The sequence below is a fragment of the Oratosquilla oratoria genome, chromosome 16, assembly GCF_046742065.1.
Source record: "Oratosquilla oratoria isolate Oo_2021 chromosome 16, ASM4674206v1, whole genome shotgun sequence".
Taxonomy (NCBI): Eukaryota; Metazoa; Arthropoda; class Malacostraca; order Stomatopoda; family Squillidae; genus Oratosquilla; species Oratosquilla oratoria.
The window spans coordinates 37137290-37144900 of NC_134792.1; positions in this window are offsets into that span (position 1 = coordinate 37137290).

Consider the following 7611-nt stretch of genomic DNA (forward strand, 5'->3'; position numbering starts at 1 on the left):
AGTGTAGGTGCCTCTTCTCGGCCCTTACCGCATCTGTCGTGGAACAGATCTTGTCTGGAATTGGAAGTTAATGGGGTGCTTCCGTTCCCGGACATCTTAGTTTCACGAGAAGGAGACCACCTCGAGACCAGCATATACATAAAGCCCACACACACACACAGACTTTTAGACTATGACAGTTACCACCCAGACAGCCACAAGAGAAGCCTAATCCGCACATTATGAAACCGAGCAGACAAGATCTGCTCCACGACAGAGGCGGTGAGGGCCGAGAAGAGGCACCTACGTGCGGAATACCTGTCCCAATTCCAACCACGTACAGTATAATAAGCTTATTTAAACACTACATTTTCACAACCCTGAAGACGGTCCTAGGACTAGGACCGAAATGTTGGACATTAAACTTCCCACTTTGAGTCTGGTGTTTACACTTCTCCCCCTTTCAAAATGGATCCCAGACTCCAGATCTTCTCGTGCGCGCGCACACACACACACACACACACACACACACACACACACACACACACACACACACACACACACACACACACACACACACGGACACACGCACACATGCACACGCATATGCACACACACACACACACACACACACACACACACACACACGGACACACGCACACATGCACACGCATATGCACACACACGCACACACGCACACACACACACACACACACACACACACAAACACACACACACACACACACACACACACACACACACATACACGCACGCATATATATATAAATATATTATGGTAGAAAGCATACGCTGGACTCGACGTTCGTCAATTTATTCCGACGTTTCGAACCCTGTCCGGGGTTCGTCTTCAGGGTAATACAGTGGTAGCAATGGAAATGTACATAAATAAGGGGAATTTTGTACACTTTGAACTTCAACATGCAAGGAGGTGTGAGAGAAGAGGAATTCCTGGCTGCGGTGGAAACGGGAGTCAACTTGATGACGTGCAGTGAGGAAGGTAAACAGGACACAAGGATGCGCATAGTGGGAGCACTGGGGAGACCAGTGCGGGGACATAATCTCACTACGGAGGAGACCAAGGCTTTGACAGGCTTAAGACGAGACCGGTCCATAGTGATACTGTCGAGTGACAAAGGCAGATCGACGGTGGTTATGGACAAGAGCGACTATGAAGGTAAGGCCACGACACTACTTCAGGACATGAACACTTACGAAGTAGTACTAGCAGACCCCACTGCTAAGTTGCAGAGGAAGGTGGGGGGGGATTTGAAGAAATTAAAAGAAGCGAGGTTAATTACGGAACGGGAATGGACCAGGATGAGGCCAGGGGACTCCACGATCCCCAAGTTTTATGGACTTCCCAAGGTACATAAAGAAGGGGTACCCCTAAGACCCATTATTGCTTTCAGGGGCTCGCCTACTTACAACTTGGCGAGGGATTTGGCCAAACGTCTGAGGCCTCTAGTGGAAAGCTCAGAGAGGATGCTTAGCAACTCGGCGGACTTCGTAGAGAGACTTAGAGGAGTCAGCTTGGGGGAGGATGATTGCTTGGTGTCGTTTGATGTCAAAGCCATGTTCACGTCATTACCACAGGGTCTAATAAGGCAGGCTGCTATGTCAACGATGGAGAGTAACCTCGAATTCCTAGATAAGTCAAAACTGACGGCTAAGGAATTGATGAGACTGGTCGATTTGTGTTTGGACTCAACCTTTTTCAAGTTCAGGGACAAAATATTTCATCAAAAGGTTGGGACGCCTATGGGCTCTCCAATCTCGGTGGTTTTGGCGGAAATGGCCATGCAGCGCTACGAGGAGGAGGTATTGGAGGATGCGCCACCTTCATTGAAGTTATGGGTAAGGTACGTGGATGACGTTTTTGTCGTTATGAATAAAGAAGACGTGGGACCTTTCTTCGAGCGACTGAATACAAAGAATGAAGCCATCCAGTTCGAGATGGAGAAAGAGGAGAACGGTCAATTGCCATTCCTGGATGTCATGGTGACGAGAAGCGGGTCCACACTGATGACGGGGGTTTATAGAAAGGACACCCATACAGACCGGCTTCTGGACTATGGCAGCTGTCATCCGGCCACCCACAAAAGAAGTGGTCTAGGGTGGAAAAGGTGTGTTCCACGGAAGATAGCAAGAGGAAGGAGAGGAGTCACCTGAAGAAGGTATTTAGGGACAACGGCTACCCGAATTCGGTGGTAAAAAGGTGGACGGCACGACAACAGAGGGGAAGGATGGACGACAGACGACCGGACGCGACGCGGGTCACGGTCCCTTACTTGAAAGGGGCTTCTGAGGTAGCGGCCAGACTGCTAAGGAAACACGGTGTTGAAATAGCACACAAACCGAGGAACACTCTACATAGGGCCCTGACCAAAATTAAGGACTCTGTGAGCCAAACGGACCGAATAGGGGTGGTTTACGATATTAGGTGCAAGGACTGCGAGACACATTATGTTGGGGAAACGAGCAAGAAATTGGCGACAAGACTGATAGAACACCAGAGGGCTGTCAGTAGAAAGGACATGAGTTCGGCCGTCTCAAGACACTGCGAGGAAACGGGACACGAAATGGACTGGCAAAACGCGGAAGTGAAATACGGAGGTAGTGGAAAAAGCACCAGGTTATTCTTGGAAGCTTGGTCAAGTGATGATAATAGTGTCAATAGGTGCATCACTTTAAACCCAATTTATAAGGGGGCGAAGGATAGGCTGGAGAGGAAGCTTACTTCTTAATATGTTTATGTTGTGTGTTTTATTTGTTTTTGTTTCGACATGACGGTAGTGTGTTTCTTGATGTGTTTTGTATCATTCCATTTTATTTTCATTTTTATGTATGTAATTTTATTTATTTATGAAATTTACTAACGGTGGTGGCATGCGTTACATGACTTTTGTTCCGCGTATCGTTGTGGCATGCCACGTCGTACAGCCTTTATGCCCAATCTTGGGGGACATTTTTTCATACTGCATTTCTTATTTATTTCAATGTGTACTCTTCCTTTTTTTGTATGTTTATGATATTGATGGATTTTGTGTTCTTGTTCCAATTTCTTTTATTCGTGATAATACATGCTACGCGGGACATTTGTTCCACGGGAGTGCACAGTGGTGCGACCCATCGGTAGCGGGGTGAATCCTTACAACTTTCACTGTATTTTCTTTATATATATACATATTTTTCTATGGTAAACTCGGTGAATGTTTTCAAGGAAGTATTGCACCTGTTATTTTACAGTTTTATTTATATTTGTTTCTCATTTGTGTTTTTGATTTGGTTTAACTGCGTTGGATTATAACGGTTACTGTGGAGACCTGTCCCAGTGTACCAAATTCCCCTTATTTATGTACATTTCCATTGCTACCACTGTATTACCCTGAAGACGAACCCCGGACAGGGTTCGAAACGTCGGAATAAATTGACGAACGTCGAGTCCAGCGTATGCTTTCTCCCATAATAATGGTTCCTGGACTCCAGCTATTTACGAATATATATATATATATATATATATATATATATATATATATATATATGTGTGTGTGTGTGTGTGTGTGTGTGTGTGTGTGTGTGTGTGTGTGTGCGTGTGTGCGTGTGTGTGCATATGCGTGTGCATGTGTGCGTGTGTCCGTGTGTGTGTGTGTGTGTGTGCGCGCGCACGAGAAGATCTGGAGTCTGGGATCCATTTTGAAAGGGGGAGAAGTGTAAACACCAGACTCAAAGTGGGAAGTTTAATGTCCAACATTTCGGTCCTAGTCCTAGGACCGTCTTCAGGGTTGTGAAAATGTAGTGTTTAAATAAGCTTATTATACTGTACGTGGTTGGAATTGGGACAGGTATTCCGCACGTAGGTGCCTCTTCTCGGCCCTCACCGCCTCTGTCGTGGAGCAGATCTTGTCTGCTCGGTTTCATAATGTGCGGATTAGGCTTCTCTTGTGGCTGTCTGGGTGGTAACTGTCATAGTCTAAAAGTCTGTGTGTGTGTGTGGGCTTTATGTATATGCTGGTCTCGAGGTGGTCTCCTTTTCGTGAAACTAAGATGTCCGGGAACGGAAGCACCCCATTAACTTCCAATTCCAGACAAGATCTGCTCCACGACAGATGCGGTAAGGGCCGAGAAGAGGCACCTACGTGACGTTTTTTCGAGCTAACGGTTATCCGAATCGGACCGTACGGAAATGGACGAGGACACGACGCACCGAGACACAATCATCTCACACAGGACACAGGGTCACATTAGAGGTAACAGCCAGGATACTCCGGGACAAGAACATACAGATAACGCATAAACCACGCAACACTCTGCACACAACCTCACCAGGGTCAAGGACACAGAAGCACCCACCCAGCAAGCGGGTGTAGTGTACCGCATTGGCTGTTTGGATTGTGATGCAGATTACATAGGAGAAACACAGAAGAAACTCGCCACCAGAATTGAAGAACACAAGCGAGGAATTAAATGGAAAGATGCAGCACCAGCACTTTATAAACACATGAACGAATCACAACACAACATTGACTGGGAAGGAGCCATAATGGTACATAGAGACAGCTCAAAGTAAAGGAGACTATTCTTAGAAGTATGGATGACAAAAGAAGTTAGCGTAAACAGTTGCATAGATTTAAATCCAATATACCTGGGCGCTAAAAACACAAGGACAGACGCAACATAAAGTGGCTTCATTTCAAACTACGTAAGCGAGAGAGGCAAGGTGAACAAAAAGTCACGGTGAGGGTGAACAAGTTTTAATTAAATTTATTTCCTTTACGTGCAAGTGCGTAGTGCACTTTTTATTGTTATTGTTAGATAAGTGGCATTTTATTTTATTGTATTTTATTTGATTGCATTTTATTTTATTGTATTTTATTTTATTGCATTTTATTTTATTGTATTTTATTGTATTTTATTCTATTATATATATTTTCTTCGCGTGCAAGTGTATAGTCCACTTTGAATTGTTGCATAAGAGCCATTTTTATTTTATTTTATTACATTTTATTGTATTGTTTTTTATTTCACTTTATTGTATTTCATTTTATTGTATTGTATTTATTCTTTGTAAAATTAAATGTATGCACAATTGGGTATGTAAGGTGGTCCAGTCGTCGGTACTCATAGCGACTGGAAGAGGAGGGGGACCCGGACAACTTCGGCAGATCGGAATACCTCTCCCAATTCCAACCACGGACAGTATAAGAAGCTCATTTGAACACTATATTTTCACACCCCTGAATACGGTCCTAGGACTAGGACCAAAATGTCGGGCCTTAAAGTTCCCACTTTGAGTCTGGTGTTTTCGCTTCTCCCCCTTTCAGTATATATATGTATATATATATATATATATATATATATATGTATGTATATATATATATGTATGTATGTATGTATATATATATACTGAGATGGTGTGTGCCTGTTGATGAAATAAAAAAAAACAATTCAGAGGACGAATAAGGTATAAAGAGCATGATATATGTATATGGTACTGTAAAATCCATACGATCTGTATCGTGAGTTGCATATTTATACTCAGTGTATATAGAAAAGTCTTCATGAAAAATAATTGCGCATATAGAAAAGACAAACTATGAATGAAAAAAAAATGGGGATGGATGATATCTGAAGTGCTTGAAATAAATAAAGTTAAGTTCTTCTTTGAGTAACCTCTACAGGGTAATCAAGAGAAGGGGATGGATATGCAGGTGAGTAGTGAGAAGATATTCTAAGAAAATAACTTACTTAAATCAGTATGAAAAACCTATTCTGAAAACCTGTTAATCGATAAAGACAAGGAAAAACTGTAATTGAGAAAGATAGGGTTGAGGAAAAAGGTGTTTGGGAAGACATGCGAAAGAAAAACTTTGAAACTTATAGACTATTACTGAAAAAGGTTATAAACAGAGGCTGGAACACTATTTTGCTTTTGTAGGTCTCGCACAAGTGTTGAACATCTTAAATTGAGAGATACTCTAGAAGATCATAACGAAGTGTGGATATCAAACCAGGTTTATATTTTTTATAAACTATTCCGAGGACGGAAGACAGAGGTGAGTGGAGAATGGTTGTATATGGATGATGTTGTGATTGCATGAGGAGGAATGGGCGGGGGGGTGGGGGGTGGGGTAGTATGTGTGATTAAATTTTGACGCAGCCCGAAGGGATTTCTCCCCGTCCTCTCCTTATATGCAAGGGGGGACGGAGAGGGGGGGTCGCCGATTAAATGAAGCGGCCTTGCTGTGGATGTGCTGTGTCTTGCGACACTGCTTCTGACCCAGGGCGGTGGGCAGGGTGCAGGGATGACCCGTCATCCAGGAGGTGCTCAGATGAGAGAGAGGGTGGGAGGGGTGTGGAGTGTATTTAGGGATGAAATGGGTGGGAGTGTTTTTATGCCTTTCCCTTTTTGGCTACCTCCCTTGGGAGGGGGAAAAAGCCTTGGTATATGTATGTATGTATAAACTATTCCATCTAGATATGTTCACAAGGGTATGTGCAAGAGACCTGATATTAGACAATTTTGAGGACTTGATTAGTGTTAAACAAGGTTGTGTTCTTACAACCATCACTTATAACCTGCATTTCTTTGCCATTATGCTCTTGGCATGCTTTAACACATATACTGAAATGGCATTGTCATAAACTACAGACCAAGCGACAGTGGCTGAAATCTAATTCCAAAGTCCATATAATATAGGTATTTGACTTCCAGTATGCTGATGATGCAGATTAATCTAAGACCACCTTCATCAGTGATGTATACCAACAAGTAAGCATGATGGTTAATGCAGATAGAAACGAAATACTTCAATACCTGTTTGGTTGTCAACGGCATAACCCTTACACTCCTCACGTTCACGATAATAGAAGAACTTAAAAACGCGGACATCTTCAAGTGCCTAGATAGTGTTCTTTCTTCTACCAACAAGATTGAATCAGAGATACAGAATCTTATCCCCCAGACCACAACAAGCTTCGACAAAATCAAACAGAGGGTGTATGCAATCCAAGATCTGACTAAAGACTAAAGTTAATACTTTATCGCCATCTAAACATCCATCTTTCTAAACGACAGTGAGGCCTGGGCACTTTACAGGCAAAAATTACGCTGACTGGAGCCTCTCCGCAACCGCTGTCTGAAGTACATTTTAGGTATCACTAAGCGTGACTGTTTATCAAACGTCAACTTGAACATCCTCCGTACTGCTAAGACCACCAGCATAGAGACAATAATAATTCATTCGCCAGCCACGCTGGGTATGACATATCATGAAGCTGCCGGATCGGTGCTCCCTTTGGCTTTCTCTCTATGATGAACTGAAAGATGGAACTTGAACGACAGGGGAGATTCAAAGACCAGCTGAAACTAAACCTCAAAAAGTGTGGTGCAGACCCAAACCAACTAAAAAAAAATTCCTAGGGCAGGCCCACTTGGCACTCGGCCATCAAGAAAGCAACCGAGACCCTCGTGAAAAATCGTGCAGCAGCCAGAATCTTCCAGCAAACACGCAGACGGTAGTGATAGACCTATAACCCTACTCCACTAGAAACGGTATCTCATATCCAACTTGTGTAAAGCGATACGTCCTAGAGTTAGGTTTGAGAAGCCAT